This window comes from Thalassophryne amazonica, chromosome 7 (assembly GCF_902500255.1).
Source record: "Thalassophryne amazonica chromosome 7, fThaAma1.1, whole genome shotgun sequence".
NCBI classification, from domain to species: Eukaryota; Metazoa; Chordata; class Actinopteri; order Batrachoidiformes; family Batrachoididae; genus Thalassophryne; species Thalassophryne amazonica.
This window is the reverse complement of record NC_047109.1, coordinates 100,515,420-100,531,356: the sequence shown is the minus strand read 5'-3', so window position 1 is coordinate 100,531,356 and position 15,937 is coordinate 100,515,420. Positions and strand designations below refer to the sequence as shown.

The 15,937-nt window shown below is 40.9% G+C and overlaps 1 protein-coding gene and 1 long non-coding RNA gene across 2 annotated transcripts in view; one reads left to right on the top strand and one right to left on the bottom strand.

Moving 5' to 3' along the window:
* The window catches only part of cdkal1 (CDK5 regulatory subunit associated protein 1-like 1), a 564,681-nt gene that overhangs the window by 139,967 nt on the left and 408,777 nt on the right, over nt 1-15,937 (bottom strand). The window lies entirely within an intron of this gene.
* On the top strand, nt 1,559-10,562 carry LOC117514677. The gene is made up of 3 exons (XR_004561926.1): nt 1,559-1,569; nt 10,109-10,118; nt 10,498-10,562. It is a non-coding gene; the product is annotated as an uncharacterized LOC117514677 (long non-coding RNA).

The following is a 15,937-nucleotide window of genomic DNA, read 5'->3' as shown; positions in this document are numbered from 1 at the left end:
CTGTAAAGAATGAGAAAACATCTTTGCCAGTGTTTGCTTTTCTGGAGTGATGGTTCTACAGCGCAACAATACCGCTTGCATGAGAGGTGAACGATCGTGACTATGATGTCTGCAGATAAAAGACTCAGATCTGGGTTGAAATAGCTGCTGGGGGAAAGTGAATGAGAAACGCTCTCACCATTTCACCAGAGCTGCTGTCAGGGTGCCGCTGAGCATAAACTACACTCTGTGTGAATGATCGGTAGTCAACAAGGCAAGATGTGCACACATGGAGGTAGGAAATAGGAAAATTAAAGAATGTGAAACAAAGTGAAGTTAAATTGGTTTAATGTACAACCCCAATTCCAGTGAAGTTGGGACGTTGTTTAAAATGTAAATTAAAACAGAATACAATGATTTGGAAATCCTCTTCAACCTATATTCAATTGAATACACCACAAAGATATTTAATGTTCAAACTGATAAACTTTATTGTTTTTGTGCAAATATTTGCTCATTTTGAAATGGATGCCTGCAACACGTTTCAAAAAAGCTGGGACAGTGGTATGTTTACCACTGTGTTACATCACCTTTCCTTTCCTTCTAACAACACTCAATAAGCATTTGGGAACTGAAGACACTAATTGTGAGTGTCATGATTGGGTATAAAAGGAGCATCCCCAAAAGTCTCAGCCATTCACAAGCAAAGATGGAGCGAGGACCACCACTCTGTGAACAACTGTGTGAAAAAATAGTCCAACAGTTTAAGAACAATGTCTCAATGTTCAATTGCAAGGAATTTAGGGATTCCATCATCTACAGTCCATAATATAATCAGAAGTTTCAGAGAATCTGGAGAACGTTCTACACGCAAGGCTGAAAACCAACACTGAATGCCCGTGACTTTCGATCCCTCAGGCGGCACTGCATTAAAAACCGACATCATTGTGTAACTGCGTGGGCTCAGGAAGACTTCAGAAAACCGTTGTCAGTTAACACAATTCATCACTGCATCTACAAGTGCAAGTTAAAACTCTACTAGTGAAAGCCATACATCAACAACATCCAGAAACACCACTGCCTTCTCTGGGCCCGAGCTCATTTGAAATGGACAGACGCAAAGTGGAAAAGTGTGCTGTGGTCTGATGAGTCCATATATTGTTTTTGGAAATCATGGACGTTGTGTCCTCCGGACAAAAGATCGTTATCTTTGGCTGCTTTCAGTGATGCCGGTATTTGGTTAGACTCTTTCTCTCCGATTGTTCTGTCTGAGTTATTTTCATTAGTTACTTCATCCAAACCATCAACATGCTTATTAGACCCCATTCCTGCCAGGCTGCTCAAGGAAGTCCTACCATTATTTAATGCTTCAATCTTAAATATGATCAATCTATCTTTGTTAGTTGGTTATGTACCACAGGCCTTTAAGGTGGCAGTAATTAAACCATTACTTAAAAAGCCATCACTTGACCCAGCTATCTTAGCTAATTATAGGCCAATCTCCAACCTTCCTTTTCTCTCAAAGATTCTTGAGAGGGTAGTTGTAAAACAGCTAACTGATCACCTGCAGAGGAATGGTCTATTTGAAGAGTTTCAGTCAGGTTTTAGAATTCATCATAGTACAGAAACAGCATTAGTGAAGGTTACAAATGATCTTCTTATGGCTTCGGACAGTGGACTTATCTCTGTGCTTGTTCTGTTGGACCTCAGTGCTGCTTTTGATACTGTTGACCATAAAATTTTATTACAGAGATTAGAGCATGTCATAGGTATTAAAGGCATTGCGCTGCGGTGGTTTGAATCATATTGTCTAATAGATTACAGTTTGTTCATGTAATGGGGAATCTTCTTCACAGACTAAAGTTAATTATGGAGTTCCACAAGGTTCTGTGCTAGGACCAATTTTATTCACTTTATACATGCTTCCCTTGGGCAGTATTATTAGACGGTATTGCTTAAATTTTCATTGTTACGCAGATGATACCCAGCTTTATCTATCCATGAAGCCAGAGGATACACACCAATTAGCTAAACTGCAGGATTGTCTTACAGACATAAAGACATGGATGACCTCTAATTTCCTGCTTTTAAACTCAGATAAAACTGAAGTTATTGTACTTGGCCCCACAAATCTTAGAAGCATGGTGTCTAACCAGATCGTTACTCTGGATGGCATTTCCCTGATCTCTAGTAATACTGTGAGAAATCTTGGAGTTATTTTTGATCAGGATATGTCATTCAAAGCGCATATTAAACAAATATGTAGGACTGCCTTTTTGCATTTACGCAATATCTCTAAAATCAGAAAGGTCTTGTCTCAGAGTGATGCTGAAAAACTAATTCATGCATTTATTTCCTCTAGGCTGGACTATTGTAATTCATTATTATCAGGTTGTCCTAAAAGTTCCCTAAAAAGCCTTCAGTTGGTTCAGAATGCTGCAGCTAGAGTACTGACGGGGACTAGCAGGAGAGAGCATATCTCACCCGTGTTGGCCTCCCTTCATTGGCTTCCTGTTAATGCTAGAATAGAATTTAAAATTCTTCTTCTTACTTATAAGGTTTTGAATAATCAGGTCCCATCTTATCTTAGGGACCTCGTAGTACCATATTACCCCATTAGAGCGCTTCGCTCTCAGACTGCGGGCTTACTTGTGGTTCCTAGGGTTTGTAAGAGTAGAATGGGAGGCAGAGCCTTCAGCTTTCAGGCTCCTCTCCTGTAGAACCAGCTCCCAATTCAGATCAGGGAGACAGATACCCTCTCTACTTTTAAGATTAGGCTTAAAACTTTCCTTTTCGCTAAGGCTTATAGTTAGGGCTGGATCGGGTGACCCTGGACCATCCCTTGGTTATGTTGCTTTAGACGTAGACTGTGGGGGGGTTCCCATGATGCACTGTTTCTTTCTCTTTTTGCTCCGTATGCATCACTCTGCATTTAATCATTAGTGATCGATCTCTTTTTCCTGGTTCTTTCCCTCAGCCCCAACCAGTCTCAGCAGAAGTCTGCCCCTCCCTGAGCCTGGTTCTGCTGGAGGTTTCTTCCTGTTAAAAGGGAGTTTTTCCTTCCCACTGTGGCCAAGTGCTTGCTCATAGGGGGTCGTTTTGACCGTTGGGGTTTTTCATAATTATTGTATGGCCTTGCCTTGCAATGTGGAGCGTCTTGGGGCAACTGTTTGTTGTGATTTGGCGCTATATAAGAAAAAAGTTGATTGATTGATTGAAAAGAGGAAAAAGACCATCCAGATTGTTACCAGCGCAAAGTTCAACAGCCAGCATCTGTGATGGTATGGGGGTGTGTTAGTGCCCATCGCATGGGCACCTTACACATCTGTGATGGCACCATCAATGCTGAAAGGTACATCCAGGTTTTGGAGCAACACATGCTGCCATCCACGCAACGTCTTTTTCAGGGACGTCCCTGCTTATTTCAGCAAGACAATGCCAAGCCACATTCTTCACATGTTACAACAGCGTGGCTTCATAGTAAACGAGTGCAATGGAGACCCCGGACTGTTGAACAACTGAAGTCGTACAAGAATAGGAAAGAATTCCACCTACAAAGCTTCAACAATTAGTGTCCTCAGTTCCCAAACGCTTATTGAGTGTTGTAAGAAGGAAAGGTGATGAAACACAGTGGTAAACATACCACTGTCACAGCTTTTTTGAAATGTGTTGCAGGCATCCATTTCAAAATGAGTAAATATTTGCGAAAACAACAAAATTGATCATTTTGAACATTAAATATGTTGTTTTTGTGGTGTATTCAATTGAATATAGGTTGAAGAGGATTTGTAAATCATTGTATTCCGTTTTTATTTACATTTTACACAACATTCCAACTTCATTGGAATTGGGGTTGTACACTATCAAGCAAAACAATGGGAAAGCGTGTCCAAACATTTGACTGGTACTGTATATCAGTGTTAAAAAAGTCTGTGCACCCATGGGCCTTATAATTGTATGTACGTTTGTATGGGGTTTTGTTTTTTCCAAGTATATTTGTTTAAAAAAAAAATCTGGTTAAATTATACAATTTTTTTAATTATGCTATTTTAATTAAAAGAGCATTGTAATCTAAAAAACAAATCAAGATTTTTATAAGTAAACCCTTTAATAGAACACAAATTTTTTTATAGCCAGATTTCCTGTGATAAATCAGGGGAACATTTCCATCCCACTTAATACCTCTTGGAGTTCTTTTTAAAAATGAAACCTAAGCTTTTAGAACCTTCTCTGTGCCACTCTACCATGAAGCTGTAACTAGTGAAGCAACAAACTAAAGTTGCTCTTTGCCATTACAGTTACTGAACTTAATGCCTTCAGTGTTGCCATGGCAACTGAATATGGGATAGTATATAGTTATTAGAATGTAACAACTATAAGATTCAATCAAGTCAAGTAAGTCTGGGAGCATTCACCACAGCACAGAAATGCCTTGGGCCCACACAGGAAGACATCCAGTCCATCCCTGCATCTCAAAAGTAACCGTCAATCTGCTGCAGCCAGGTGAGATGTGGGCACCCCCTTGGTCCTCTCCAGCAATTGGAGTCTTCAACACAGAGGCACTTGCTTGCTGGATCATGCCCACTGAATTATGCTACCTGGCTAAAATGCTATAGCTAACACAATGCAAAAGATACTCCTCATTTGAGTTTCCCCTCAACCATGTAACCATTTATTTGAGAGGAAAAATAAATAAATAAATCACTCCAGTGATTATTTATTTCAGTGATTTTATTCATGCCAAAGATATGTAGTCAATGCCTTAGGTCAACGAGTGGCATCCAAATCTTCTAGCCACACAGTAACATTCCTGGTTGGAGCCCTGAAGGTTTTGTCAGATATATATCTGCTGTCACTTTAAAAAAAAATTTTTTTGTATTCTTGGTGCCACCTTTCTAGAAAATTACTTGAACAGGGTTTGAATCATCCTACTAATAAACAAATGACCAACCATGGGTGAGCACATAACCTCACTGTAATAAGGGGAAAACGTTAGAAAGTGAAAATCAGCTGTAAATTGGAACAGTTTTATTGTTGTGTTTAAAAGAAAATCACTACTTGCGTCTGTAAAGGGCACGTGTGTGCGTGCGATTCCCTCACCAGAAAAGTTAATCTTGCGTGCCATAATGCACAGCTATGTGTGTCTGTGGACCCGTCACCGTGGTGATGATGAACGATGGGTGTTACCATGACATCCATCTGTTGTTGCTATCAGAGACGGATGCTGTGTCTAAGGGGAAGCGGCATTACATGGACGTATGTTTGAAGACACACATACACAGATTCCAAACACACACAATATTCAGAATCAAATGCATAAAGAATACTCACGCTGTGCAAAATAATGTAAAATGCACATATAATTGCTGCTTTACATAAAACTACATTTGAGCATTTCATGTAAATTAATGAGAGGCGCACAATAATGTAAAAGATCAACTAAATCTGTCTACTTCTTTATTTTATTTTTTCTGCCACTACATAAGTAGAGCTATATAAAAGAGGTACACTGCAATTGTAATCAATGGAGCTGATTGCACAGCCAACTAACACTTCATATTGTACTTAACCCTCTGGGGTCCGAGGGCATTTTTTGGACAGTTCACTCGCCTAGCAAAAATTTTTTATTATTGCTGTTAACAGCTCTCCCTGCATCCCACAATCAAGTTTTATGTCTCTATTTTTCAAGACAACCTGTTCTTTCATAATATATACAGTGAGGAAAATAAGCATTTGAACTATTCGTACAACTGTTATGATTATTTATTAAAAAGTGGAAGAAACACAAGATGACTGTCAATCTCCCTTGGTCTGGGATTCCATGCAAGATCTCACTTTGTGGGGTAAGGATGATTCTGAGAAAGCTCAGAACTACACAGGAGGACCTGGTCAATGACCTGAAGACAGCTGGGACCACAGTCACAAAGATTACATTAGTAACACATGATGCTGTCATGGTTTAAAATCCTGCAGGGCAGCAAGGTCCCCCTGCTCAAGCCAGCACATGTCCAGGACAGTTTGAAGTTCACCAGCGACCATCTGGATGATCCAGAGGAAGCATGGGAGAAGGTCATGTGGTCAGATGAGACCAGAATAGAGCTTTTTGGAATCAACTCCACTTACCATGTTTAGAGGATGAGAACAACCCCAAGAAAACAATCCCAACCATGAAGCATGGGGGTGAAAACATCATACTCTGAGGGTGCTCTTCTGCAAAGGGGACAGGACGACTGCACCGTATTGAAGGGAGGATGGATGGGGTCATGTATTGCAAGATTTTGGCAAACAACCTCCTTCCTTCAGTAAGAGCATCGAAGATGGGTCATGGCTGGGTCTTCCAGCATGACAATGACCCCAAACACACAGCCAGGGCAACTAAGGAGGGGCTCCGTAAGAAGCATTTCAAGGTCCTGGAGTGGCCTGGCCAGTCTCCAGACCTGAACTCAATAGAAAATCTTTGGAGGGACCTGAAACTCCAAACCTGAAAGATTTGGAGAAGATCTGTATGGAAGAGTGGACCAAAATCCCTGCTGCAGTGTGTGCAAACCTGGTGAAAACCTACAGGAAACATTTGACCTCTGTAATTGCAATTGTAATTCACAGGTGTTGAAATACTTATTTGCAGTAGTAACATACAAATAAATTATTAAAAAATCATGCATTGTGATTTCCGGATGTTTTTTTAGATTATGTCTCTCACAGTGGACATGCACCTAAGATGAAAATTTCAGACCCCTCCATGATTTCTAAGTGGGAGAACTTGCAAAATCGCAGGGTGTTCAAATACTTATTTTCCTCACTGTATGCTTTTGTTGTGTTTTATAAGTGTAATAAAGGTTTACAATGACAAAGAAAAAAGTAAAGCTGCAAATAATTTTCCACACACATTTATTCAAAACACACAGCAAACTATAATAAACAACTGTTTTGACACTTTATAAAGGTAATTTGAGGTCTTGTGTGAAAGACTGTACAACAAAAAAGTTCAAACAATAAACACAAATGCACATTTTGAACAATATATACAAAATGGTCTATGCATTTATGCTCCAGTCTGAGGAGCAGCCCCTCTCCCTCACCCCATTGATATGGTAAACAGTGCTTTACGCCAGAGGGAGACAGCCACAGAGTAATCCGGTAACATTCAAATGCAAACTAGTGGAGCAATCCCGATAGTTACAGACTCTTTGTTTGACCACGTGAGATTGTCATGTAAGGCTCTGCGTCTGCTTTCACTTTCTCTGTGCGTAATGGCGCAGGGTGCATTGGAGGACTTAGGGGGCTATTCAAACGGGCAAACTAGTAAGATATCACTCCTGAAAACGATCTTTGGTTTATCATGTGAAGTAAATCTGCCCTACGATTGGATTTTGGAAAACCATGTGACGGTGAACCAATTCTGACTGGACACTCACATTGCGCACGTCATCCCACAGCTTCTATGAGGAGTACAAATATGGCCGATAGTGGATCGAAAGTCCACGGAGTTAACTTTTCAGCAAAAAAAAAAAGTAAGTTTCCATCTCATATCATTAAAAAGTTATTTATAATTTAGTAAAGTTTGGTCCCAGCCATCTTATACCACGGCGTCGGCCCCAGAGGGTTAAAGCAGTAAGTAGCCGTTTTAGAAATGCACAGACCAGCTCTGACATCATCTGAACCTGCTGTTAACAAAAAATCATCCACTCACCACAAAACAATTTTCTGATTTACACAGATATTTGCACTCGACCCCCATCTGATGATCATTACAATTTTTGTACTGCAAAATTCATGGCTCTGTATGCAGGTAGATTTAAAGAATAACGCAATGCTAAAATACCCTCGGCCGTATGACGGGACGCAGCCGACGCGGCGCGGCGGCACAGGAAAAACACCTCCGTGTTGATAACCATTTGCAAAATCCAGGCGGCTTTTGATGGCTTTCAGTGGAGTGAGTATATGAGAAATTGTTTATCAGCTGGAGATGTTCCAACTTGTCCTCAAGGCTTCCAACAGAGGTGTTTTTCCTGTGGCGGAGCGTCGCGGCGGCTGCGAGCCGACGCTGCAATCCGCCTGCACGTCTTTCATTAAAAAAATCTCCTTTAACAGTGGAATATCCGGATAAAATGCTGAAACCGACTTCTTCTGAAACTTCTCTGTTCTCTCACGACGTCCTGGATCAATAAAGCCTGAAATGTGGAGGTTTTAAGCTTGAAACAGGCTGATGACGCCGCCTGAGAGCGCTGCGCGACGTCTCGCACCGTGAAAAGTCCTTAAAGCGACAGAATCACCTCAAAATCTCTCATCAGCTGTTAAAATTTTCACTGAAGACCAGCTTAATTTTTCGAACCATGTCCACTTCGATGTGTCTCACAGGTTTAGAAAAAATTTTGATCAAACAAAGCGCCAGCCTCTCAGCAACTTCTCAGACAAAGGAATTCCGACGAGGGGCTGGACGACTCCTCCCACAAGGAGTGCTCACAGGCGAATGACATCACCGACAGGCGTGGAAAAACTCACGCATGCGCACGAGGGTTCAAGCATGTCTGACGTAAAAACATATGAATGAAATCCATATAGTTTTAGAAAAAAATAAAAAGGATCTATACTTTACGGACAGCCCTCGTATATATAATTTACATTATTAAGATCCTATTACTTACAATTTGTACATGTTCAGTAAAGCCCCTCTACCAATCAATCAATCATAAATAATATTTACGTTTGAGCTTTTGACAAGGGTGGAAGTTAGCTTTGAGTTAGCGTGCATGCTGACATCAGCAAAATGCCTTGTAAATCACTCCAGAGGTGTTATCAGGTTACAAAAACAGCATTTTATATGACAATGAAGTTATATTTACACACAAATTAAATGGTTTGCAGCTACCCTGTGACGTCGCCTCACCAACCTCCGCAGATCACTTCACAGGTGTTACTAGGTTACAAAAACAGCGTTTTCAGTTTTAGAAGTGTTTATTTTTTGCTAGCTTTTACAGAATATATGAGAAAGATGTTATATTAACACATAATCCCCTGTGAATTTGAAGACTCTGGCAGTAATAGGACTGGATTTATGCTGAGCACAGACAGATGGATGGACAGACGGACGCAAATTCTACGAAATACCCGATGGCCATATTTAATGGCCTCGAGTAAAAGGAAATCTGCCAGTGGAAGGGGATGTGTTTGTTTGTGCCTGTATCAGGTGCGTGGCCCTCTGATAGCCTGGTGGCCTGTCCAGGGTGCACGCCGTCTCTTGCCAATGACCACTGGGATGGGCTCCACCCCCCACCCCAACCCTCAGCTGCAAGAGGGTGTAGAAAATGAATTGTATGAATCAGATAACCTGCACTGCACACCTCTGCACAGACCATACACCCAATTAAAAAAAAAAAAGTTCAGCTGAAAACTTGAAGCAAGATAATTAAAAGTGACTGTAGACATTAATCCATCCTTCCATAGCTGACAACAAAGAAAGAAGCACAGAACTCTTCTGAGGGGTGACGCCTAATCTCTCATTTATGTTGAGGTTTCTTACCCTGTGCTATTTGGTCAAACTAAATATTCTGTAACTTCTCCTCCTTACATAAAACTAATCTTCACAGCTCAGCCTGATCATGGATTGCAGTGTGAGAGCAGGTCAGCAGACGAGTGAGGAAAATCGTGCAGACAGCTCCATAGCTGTCAGTACACAATTGCTCCAGCCATAACATATGCACCTTTGTGACCCACTGTGGCACACGTCTTTAAACCCAGTCACCAAAATTTAGAGTGGCAAGACTATCAGCATGTATTTTGAACATGTCAAGAATGCGCTATGACTGATTTCCGCCTCAGTGACAGTGAATGAGGCTGAAATGGACTCTACAACTGTGCAACCTAACAAGACTCTACAAATAAGTGTGTGGGGAAAAATTAAGTTTTAAAACTGTTCACTGTCCGCACATCTCTACTGTGTTTACTGCAAAGTCTTATTGACGAGAATCAAATCATGGAGACATCATGGTGAGCTTGCGGTCACTTTTAAATACTCTTGACATACTTGCACCCATTCATGGTGCACTGTAGGAAACTTCAGGCCAAGGTTGAGTATGACTGTTGTGAGCTATGACAAACTCGCTTCGAGTTGTTACAATGACAGCAACAGGGTCACAAGGGTTTGAACATTTTAAAGTTGCTCATGGCCACTTGGAGACACCCAAAAGTGAGGACACATTTGAATAAATGGCCTCCAAACACTCTCCACAATTTACATCTGTATTTACCAACAAACCCGTGGCCCAAATCGTCAAAGTGTGACAGCCTTTTAAACACTCAGTATTCAGTAGCCACACTCAGTATTCAGTAGCCACAGTCATTTTTACCCGAGGCCAAAATATGGCCATCGGGTATTGCGAAGACTTTGCATCCATCCATCTGTGCTCAGCGTAAGTCCATTCCTATTGCTGTCAGAGTCTTCAAATTTTCAGGGACCATTCTCAGGACATGGACCTTGGACAAGCTCAAAGATGGCTAAGCTTGACCTATCATAAGAAGTCACATTCTGTTTCCTATTTTTATGCTCATAAGGCTGAGGGTATCTTAGCATTCTGTTATATTTTTATAGGATGTACTGTTTATATGGCCTATAACACAGGCTGCCAGAGTTGCCTGTGCTGCCACCTAGTGGGTACAAATCTGTGTCTCATCCGGATTAGTAGTTGACACACAAAATTCAGCATGGCTTCTGTTGTACCGCTTTCAAAGTTAACCAGGAAAAACCTACAACAAATTACATCTGGGAAAGGACTACATGCATGCATCAGATTCAACATTCCCAATGTTGCTTTACCCTGAAATTACAGTGATTAAAACATTTAGTGCTATAATAAAAAGAGCCTTGTAACTCATTAGCGATGGTGACACAGGCAATGTTGAAAAAACAGTCAGGGTGAGGGGAATGCTTCCATCATTTGCTAATGCTACTTCAACAGCCATGAACTCCTCTCAGCTGAAGTCAAGAACTGAAGCCATGAAACATTCTTCATTGCAAACATGCACCAATACAGTGCTGTTCAAAACGACCAATTTAGAAAAAAAATAGTTTGGATTTAGGAAAAGCAGTCAATTCTACGATTGGCTGCATTTCACTGACAAATGTGTCCTCTTTGGGACTGTCCAAAATGTTATGGCGTTTCACTGCCAAGGTTTGTTATTTTGGCAAGTGATTTAATAGACGTCAGAGACCATTTTGGGAATATATGTTACGTAAATGTCTTTTATTCCATTTGAAAAGTTCCTATAATGTTACTGGTCAAATTTAACACACTTCATGAGAAACAATAAAATAAAATATCAATTGCATGGAGCTGAAGTGTCACCAGCTTCATTTTAATTAGATCAGACACGCTGAACAAATGTATCTTTATACTTTCATATAGGATCATGGTTTATAAATCTAGATGCAAATGAGACTCTTAACAAGGGACAGATCCATGCTGCTCATTATCTTCATGAGAACTGGCTACTAATGCCACTGCCAAAGAAAACAACATCACCTCTCTGGATGAATGAATCCAGAGAGTGGTTGCAGTGGTTCTTATTGCAACCATAATGAAATGTTTTGGTCTCATATATCAGAGACTCCATCCCAGTCACACTTGACCCATACTAGTTTATGGACAGATCAAACAGATCCACAGAAGATGCCGCCTCTCTGGTTCTTCACACAGCACTGACTCACCTGTAGAGACAGAGCACCTACGTCAGAATTCTATCTATGAACTACAGCTCTGTCTTCAAGATGGTCATCCAGACCACAACAACCTCCATCTCCATCAGCTCAGACTCATCATTCTGCAGCTGGATGCAAGAGGATCCTGTCAGAGGATCCTCAGGTGGTGAGATGGACCTCTACACATCCTCTACCATTAGTTACCCTAAGCCACACCATACCACAGGGGTGTGTGCTCAGTCCTGTACTCCCTCTTGTGTCTCAACATATGATACTAACGCCACAGTGAAGTTTCCAGACAACACAATGGTGATCGGGTTGATCACCAACAACACTGAATCGGCCTAATGAACAGAGGTACAGAACCCGGAGGACTGGTGCTCAAACAGTAACTTATCTCTGAGCACGCTGCAGACCAAGGAGCTATACGTCAACTTCAGGAGATCCCGAGTTGAGGATTACAATCCGGTCTTCATTAATGGAGTCAGTGTGGAGAAGGTGTTTACTGTGCAGCAATAAGGTCCTGAGAGCACACATCTCACAGGACCTTATATGAACTACAAATGCCACTGCACAGGTGAAGAAGCAAGAGCAGCAGTTGTTTTGTTTTTTCTGAGGACACTGAAAAAGGCTGGACTGCCATGGATGTATTCAAATTCATACACCCATGATTATTTTTTGCAAATCTCTATGCATTTTTGTACACATACATATTCTAAAAACACAACCTCTGTTCCTGCCAGCATCTCCATCTACTTAAAATACTATCTTATAACAAAATGTTCACTGATGATCTATGCAGGAAACAAATGTAAACTCAAGTAAACTCATCTAAATGTGGCAAACAAACACTAAGAACATGAAAACGTACCGTGTTATAATTTCCATTATGAGTTGACTCGGTCCTCATTAATCAAAGCCCATTGAGTGCAGGCTGTGACAGCACATTAACGGCACACACTTTTTTATTTTATTTTACTAAAAGCAGTCTAACAGGTAATAAGGCTGCGTTAATAGCATGTGTGTGAGAGAGAGAGCACCCACATACACGCGTGCAGGTGAAGACAAATGATAGTGAAGTTCAGAGATAGATCTACTAGTGGCTGGCCAGCTGTTTCACTTTGACAGCTGCTGCACTGGTGCCTCATGGGTAATGGAGTTCTCAACCAATTACAACCAGGGGAAATTAAAAACACTGTCCCACTAGAACAGCTAATCTCTTGCTCATTCGCCCCCTCCTCTCTCTCGCAGCTGCTCATTCGAAACTCTTCTTTACATGCCAGCAGACAGCAGAAGCAGCAGGCATGCACACACACACCCACCACGTTCATTTATCATGGCTAAATTCAAGTCACCTGGGGATGATTATTGAGATCCAGGCTAATAGCATTTACATTCTTTTATTCTCAACATGCTCTCTGCTCTCTCCCCATCCCTGTGGTCTCAACATTCCTTCCACCTGCCGGTGAGCTCCACCTCCAGCCAGCCTCCGTGCATGCATCAGGAACTGCAATCGAAATGGTTTGGACTACGCATACCATGAGACGCCAGAATCCTGTCACAGCAGTGTTTTAGCTGTTCAAGTTCACGTTTCTCATGAGTGGAGCTTTTGCAGAGACTGTGTGACTTGGTGTAACATTGGCATTACTAGAACAGCACTTGCTGCATATTCTCTGCCAAAAGCCAACAATCCACCAGGAAAAGATTACAGCAAATTGCAATTTTAAACAACTAGCCATGCGACACAATTGCCTTTAAGCTTTTAACAAGGTATATGCTTTAGTTTTCAATGCACTGACAAAAGTAACGAAAAAGCAATTATTTTTCAGAGTAATGTTCCAAATACTCAAATGAACACAGAAAAACAGTCTCCCTGCTGTTGGCATCAAATATCCATATTAAGATTTCAGAACAGGGTGGGTTAGTGGTTCCCTTCCCTCCTGGTCCTTTCTGTGTGGAGTTTGTGTGCTCTCTGTGAGGTCCAGCTTCCTACCAATTCTAAAGACACGCAAGTTGGGTGAAATGGTGACGCTAAATTGAGCGTAGGTCTTTGTGAATGTGTTTGTTTCTCTGCTGATAAGTGTTGGCCCTGTGACAGACTGTCAGCCCATTCAGGGTGTACCCTGCCCCTCACTTAATGACCACTGGGATAGGCCCCCTACCTCCCCCGTTATCCTTAAATGGAATAAGCGGGTTCAGAAAATGACAGAAAGGCCAAAGCTTTCTCTTCTCTTCAATGCAGGTCACAGACTGCCTTTAAGAAACTGACCTTTACACTGTGTATTCTGCTTTGAAGTCATGTGATCAGAAAAACTCATTAGCAGCCAAGAAAAATCTACATAAATGGTGATGCAACACACAAAATTTGCACTATACTGTTTCTCCAGTCACAGGTCCAGAAGCCTGTAACTCCTTTAGAGATGTCATAGGTGTCTTGGAAGCTTCCTTCCCTTGTGTCCTTCTTGCATGGTCACAGTTTTTGAGAACTGCCTCTACTAGGGGAGCTACGATCACTACCTTTGCACCCCCCTCCCTCCCCCCAGGACTAAACCAAACCAACTTTTTTAGGTTCCTTAGATGTCCGCAAAACACAATCAGGATGTTCCCACAAATAAAAACTGGCCTCAAGCCAGTTATCCAAGATGGCCACCAAAATGAGGTTTTTCACTAAAACACCTTTAAACAACATATAAACAACTTAAATATCACAGAGATTCAATGGGAAGACCATTGCAGGTCACAGCAAACTCATTTGTGACTAAACTAAATTCATGGGTTTACGATGCAAAATGGCGTCCAAAATGGCCACCAATAGACCCTTACCAGTGCACATTGGCTGCTCCACCCAAAGTGCACTAAAGAGTGATACCGCAGGTCCTTCTTTCCTGCTGCCGTCAGACTCCACAACCAGCATGGTTTCCAGTAGACCACTCAAATCATTAATCTTGTTAACAGTAACCATTTTTTTAACCATTTGCAATAATACTACACATTCTGTGCAACAATACCTGTACATTTGTATACAACATCACTTGAATACTCATATGCAATATTACACATTATTCTGCTTGTATATAGTGTAATCTATTCTACTGTATATCTTGTTATTCCACACAGAACTTGGTATTTTGGTAATTTTTTTTGTTTTTTTACTTTATTTTTGCATACTTGCCCTATTGTTCTCTGACTGTCACTGTGCTGCTGTAACATTTTAAATTTCCCCTTCGTGGGACTATTAAAAGAATCTCTTATCATATGATGTATTTATTAATGATTAATGTAAATGAAGTCAAAGACACATTCAGTGGTGTAGGCAGAAATGTTCATGTCTGAAGAAAACAGTCTGTAAAAGTGATGATTTGTATTTAAAAATAATGTTCATAGTTAGTTTGTCCAGTTACTTATGGCCTCTGACAATGGAGGCACGATGTATGAAAAAGGCTGAAATTCCTTAATGCTTAATGAATTAAATTCAATGTATTCATTTTATAAAGCGCCAAATCACAACAGAGTCCCTTCAAGGTGCGTCACACAAAACAATTAAGAAAAAACAAAACAAAATTAGTTAAAATATTTTAAAAAATGAATTAAAAGATTTTTTAAAAGCACAATAAGACAGTAAAAAAGTAAAAAGCATAATAAAATGATATGCCAATATGCTAAGGGAAAATAAGTGCGTCTGGACTTGAGCGTCTCTACAGAATCTGACTGCTTTATTGATGCAGGGAGATCATTCCACAAAACGGGCACGATAAGAGAAAGCTCTACGACCCGCAGACTTTTTATTCACCGTAGGGACATACAGTAGTCCAGCATCCTGCAAGTGCAAAGCCCGGGCCGGTATGTAGGGTTTAATTAAATCAGCTAAATAGGGAGGTGCCAGTCCGTGAACAATTTTATAGGCTAGTAACAGAACCTTAAAATATGATCTCACAGAGACAGGAAGCCAGTAAAGAGATGCCAAAATGGGTGTAATGTGGTCAAACTTTCTGCTTCGTGTCAAAAGTCTGGCAGCAGCATTTTGAACCAAATGGAGACCCCTAATGCTGGACTGTGGTAAACCAGAAAATAGAACATTGCAGTAGTCCAATCTAGAAGAGACAAACACATGAATCAAAGTCTCAGCATCAGCCATAGACAGGATGGGATGAAATCTTACCACATTTCGTAGACACTCAATGAATCCATTGAACAAACTGAGAAAAATTCTGTCTCTGTCTAAATTTGTGTATGTACCTGACTCTTTGATGAACATTCTCTCAA